Source organism: Poeciliopsis prolifica, unplaced genomic scaffold, assembly GCF_027474105.1.
Source record: "Poeciliopsis prolifica strain line A6 unplaced genomic scaffold, Auburn_PproV2 SCAFFOLD087, whole genome shotgun sequence".
NCBI classification, from domain to species: Eukaryota; Metazoa; Chordata; class Actinopteri; order Cyprinodontiformes; family Poeciliidae; genus Poeciliopsis; species Poeciliopsis prolifica.
Genome location: NW_026562462.1, coordinates 900,099 through 905,850, shown reverse-complemented (window position 1 = coordinate 905,850; position 5,752 = coordinate 900,099).

Below are 5,752 nucleotides of genomic sequence, written 5' to 3'. Positions count from 1 at the left end.
CTGGATGTCATGTCACTAAAGTTCTTGTATTTTCAAAGTATGAAACCTTTACATATTTAACAGGAGTGAAAATCCAGACTTATGTTATAAATTAAAGATTGGGTGATTTTTCATTTCTGGTCCAAACATGTAATTGAACCACACAGAAAAGACAAAACTATAAATTCTTGGCAAACTTTTATCATTCCCATAGGAGTGAAGTTTAACATTATTTTCCTTACAAAATAATATTCAATTGAAAAACAGTAATTAACATTGAAGCTAGGATTAGCCATGTCATATAGCTTGGTGATTTAAAGCTCGTATTACCACTGCTTTAATTTGAATTATTAAAATGTTTACCAAAATAGATCAAGAGGTATAAAAATCAGACAAAAATAAAAAATAAAATAAAATAATTATAGCTGAAATCAACTCTTTAGCGTTGGGATTGAGAGAGAGCTAACCGCTACAAGATGAAAAGTGGTTTCAAACTGAATGAAACCCTGCGGTGAACATTTTTTTAATAATTCAAGAATTATCAGGTGTCACACTGTTTTGGAGGAACATGGAAACGGAGAGACTACCAGATCTGCAACCAAATCTTCCATTTCAGTTTGAATAGGAGCTAGCATTAGCATGACTAGCTACAAAGGAGAGAACATTTTGTGGTCATAATAAATCAGAACTGTTTGGTAACGTTTAAATGTTTGAGCAGATAATTAGAGGGTGTTTAACAACTGTTGATATTGCAGTTACAACAAAGCTAGCTACTACAGGAAATTGGAAAAGTTGTAGTTTAAAAGCCTCGTTAGCCACTGCTATAAAAATGTTGAGCTAAACCTGTAAAAAAGGTTTTTGTTCGTTATGTCGTTGCAATACACAGCAATGACATAACCAAGTCATTGCTATGTCATTGTGGAGATGGACAAAAAATAAAAAGAGCTGAAACTGAATCAATATTTATTATTCCTGTTTCCACAGTAGATACAAGTTCAGCTGACATATTGAAGCTGAGAACTCATGGTGGCACAAAAGGTGAGACAGTCCCTAATAATATTATTTACAGACTTAAATGTTTTGCAGATCAAGAGAACTGTTCTAGTCTGGTGTGCTCATATCTGTCTGACAGGTTTGAATTTTTTCATATTAATGACAAAGTTTCCTCACACTCCATAGTTAGTCATGGAATACCTCAGGGCTCAGTGCTCGAGCCCCTACTCTTTGGAGCTTTGGATAAATGTCAACTGGTAACAATACCAAATGTTAGCCTAACATTCCTATTTGCATTAAACGTTTTCATGTAATTACTGTAACATATATATGTATTTTTGGTCAAGCGTTGTGTTTGCGACATGTCTTTTGACTTTCGACATGTGGAACCCTTTAGCGCAAATAATTAGCAGTTGCTAGCTAGTTTTCAATATTGCTAATTTGACTTTTCTACAAGTTTTCTAACTCCTTAAATTAACATTTTAAAGTTAAAAACCAAAGCAAAAATACATGCTGTAGTACTCCAAAGTAATGAACATATCAATAACTTACCTGGGGGAAAATCCCTGGTTTCCCTGGAAATCACTGAGTCACGGTGTTGCTTCCCGTCTCTGCTGTAGTTATAGCAACCGTCCTCTTCCTCCCAGTGGTTGACACAAACGATGGTGAATTTCTGCTGAAGGGAAAATCTGATTCCTCTTGCTGTGTGAGTTTAGAAATGGCCTCTTATGTTCCTTTTGTGGCTCACAAAGACTCTTAATCCAAGTTTTCACCCAAAACCTACATGTTTGAAACAGACCTCGAAGCCTCCCGTTAAAATTTTTAAGGTTTTACAGAAGTATTTAGATAGTCCTCAGCAAAGATGCCTGAACTAATGCAATAAATAGTTGGAATACTTTTGGCTGCGTATAGCAGAGCGTTTTGGACCGGCCCATTTGGACGCCACATGTGAGCTTGAAGGCTCTTCCCAGACTCCCCCAGCATGGAGAACAAACGGATGAAAAGTTTTCACATTCATGCCGACCTTTTGTCCCCATCTCCATTTCCCCCCTCTCTGATTTGTGGAAACTTTAACCTATTCTCTGGCTGCTGAAGTGTAGTTCCTTTTGTTTATCTCGACCACAGTTTCTCCCTTCCTCTTCCTCTTCCTGTTTGGTTCCCATCCACCCTCACAGTCCAACAACACTGGAAACACTTTCCCCTCCGGACTCACCTTGAAGCAGAAATTTGATGTTTATCTCTTCCGTCATTATTATGAAACCATCCCTGTGCTTTTTGTTGTTTTCTAAAATACCATTGATGTAGTCAGAAGGTCACATATATTGATAAATAACTATTGATCACATAATTCAGAATCAGTCCACACCATAAATGAAAAATCTGTTTACATGCTTAGAAAACATCCAGATAATCGATTCAAATTGATTATTTTATGAATGATTTGATATCCCTTCCCCCCAAAAAAGCTGATTTCTGTCAGTCTTTGTGAGTTAAATGTGTTTTTAAATAATCAAAAAAACTTAACTTGTTTCATCTGAAGGCTCGGCTTTGAGGTGTCCATCAAATTTCAGCTACTAAGCACACAATGTTTAAGGTTCCCCCACTTTGCCTCATAACTGCTTAAAAACAACAGCATGGAGTGAAGCTGTTGATCAGAGAGGAACCGTTACGGCACCAGTTTGGCTGCATTTCAGATATTTAATGCAAAAGCTCTTATATCATGATATGTTTTACAGTCATGATGTTTTACAGTCATAACGTCAAGCTCTAACAGGACAGAGATTAACAGTTGTTCTGGTGACAGTCTGCTGATTTAGTTCTGGTAGATTTGAGGAACAAATGAAACCTGGAGATTTTATCTGAGCTCAACAAACATCAAAAAGAAGAAGGCTGAATTTATATTTTAAAATTGTTGGAATATAATATGATGTTTTATTATTATCAGATCAAACCTTGAATATATCATCAAAATACATAAAAATTTCCCCCTTGATTGCTTTACATGCCTTCATTTGCAATGATTTTATAGATTATTGTGTTTTGAACGGGGGATTTGTGTGTGTCTGATGATAATTTTTTTTTTTTTTTGTATTTTCAGTTTTGTTTTTGTTATGTAATCTGTTCCTCCTTGGCAGGAACGGACCCACAGAGTGACTTTATTCTCCTTATGTAATAAATGTCTCATGGCGGCTGAATAAATCTGCTGTTTTCTCCTCCGTTTCTCTGCATGCCTGTTGGTAAAAGTCCTTTATTTTAACATCACAATATTTTGACGAGTGTGGGCAGAAACAGAGATAATCTGCCAGAAAAAAAAATACAACATTGTACCAGTTTTAAATTCTTTAGATATGACTAAATAAAACATTTTAAAGCTGAGACTTTTCTAATTGACAGTAAATCCCTGTAATTTATTCATGGAAAACCTGGAATGAACATGGAATAAACAGTTGATCATAACAACTTTCTAGCTATAAATATTGTATCCTAGCATATTTTAGCAACAGCAGAACCATAACAGCGATACTTATCAAAGTGAGGGCCGCGGTCCCATGCAGGGCCGCCAGAGGGCGCTAAGAGGGACTCAGAAATTTGGAGGAAAAATGAGAAAAAATGCTAAAACAAAATATAGTACATTTTTTAACCATACATTTTTAATTACAAAGTTTTTCTGATTAGTTTTTAAAGCATAATTTTAAAATATATAAATTAAAATAGCTTCTTGAAATGTTTTTTTCAAGAAGCTCATCTTTCTAATTGGCTGCTAGTCAAATTAAATTATTAGTTATTATAAGTTATTAAATCATTAAGCTACTGTGCTAGCACAGCTAGCATAAAACGGAAACATTTCTGACAAAACAAAGACCGTAGAAACCATCCAGCAGCCTTCCTGTTTAGGAAACTAATAAAAAAACAAACAAACACAAGAACTCCTGGACAACCAGACAGCATGTATGTTAAACAAATGTTTATGTTTACATGTTTGTGTTAACAACAACAACATGATTTGATTCATTTAAAAATAACATTATGTTACACAGTAAATAAAACAGATGCAAAAATAGCTCAAAAAGTCAATTTTTCCGGACATATTTTGTAGCTTTGCCTGTGGCTAATTGTGGCTAATGTTACAATTAAAACCTTTTATCAGTCTTGCTTGGTTAGGAACATGATATGTGAGCAAAAGTGGATAAAATGTGAGTTTTCTGTAAAGTTGTGCTGTTTCCAAAGAAAAATAAATGCTGGTTTAAAAGCTGAGCATGCAAAATAGCATCTTTTTCACTGAATTTAAATCCCTTTGTTTGACTCCTTGGTGGAGATAAACTTAAACTACAACTACAGCTTCAACTCCTTTTTAAAGCAGAAGTATCAAACCTTTGATACTCTTATTTTTTAGCTCTGCAGTGCAGTCAGTACTTTGTAGCCTACAACATGTTTTGACCCAGTTGAAACATGGCATCACACTTCAGGATCACGTTTTATTACAAGCAGCTGCGCTGGAGACCGCAGGCCTGAAATAATGATGGTTTAAACTCCGCGTTTCCACGGCAGCCGGAGCACCGCGGGACGGGAGGAGGGATGGGAGGGCACAAGCGAAAGATGTGGTCGGCGCTGGCTGGCGCTTGGAGCCGGGCGTGTGGGGAAACACATGCACGGTGAAAAAACGTCCAGGGTTTTTACAGGACAAAATGAAAACCGTTGTTTAGGAAACTACTCCTTTGGCTGAAAAGGACGTAAACATTTTGTGCTTTGAGCTGAAAGCGTTTGCTCCTGATTTATGTTGGGCTTCAGTTTTCAATTCCACAGATGTGGAAAAGAAAAAAAAAACAATGTTTATGGGTATCATTTCCTAACATTGATCTGCCGAGAGAGAACATGGCCGAGTTGATCTAAACCACACAAACTGAGCATTCTGGGTAAATTTAGCCGAAAACAGACTGTTGGTTCTACAATATCAATTATTCGTCACTTTAACAAGTTAACGTAAAAAAATATATAAAAATAATGAGAGACTGTCCAGTCAGGACAAATTGACAAAACATAATACAAATAAGTTACTGTAGTCAGTTATTCTTGTTTTTTGATGTCAAAACTCTCTTCTTTTTCTTGAGTTTTTATTTATTTAATGTTTCTTATTTGTTTTTGCTTTGCAAATATGAACACCCTGGACAGGTGGCCTGTCTGTCACAGGGCAACACACACACACACACACACACACACACACACACACACACACACACACACACACACACACACACACACACGCACACACACACACACGCACACACACACACACACACACACACGCACACGCACACGCACACACACACACACACACGCACACACACACACACACACACACACGCACACACACACACACCTACACACACACATGCACACACACCCACACGCACACGCACCTACACACACACGCACACACCCCCCAACGCACACACACACACACACCTACACACACACATGCACACACACCCACACGCACACGCACCTACACACACACGCACACACACCCCAACGCACACACACACACACCCCCACACACACGCACGCACACACACACGCTCACACACACACGCACAAAACACACACACACCTACACCCACACACACGCACACACACATACACGCTCACACACACGCACACACACGCACACACACACACACGCTCACACACACACACGCACACACACAAACATATAAATATATATATATATATATAAATATATATATATATATATATATTTATATCTATTGCTAGATAGATC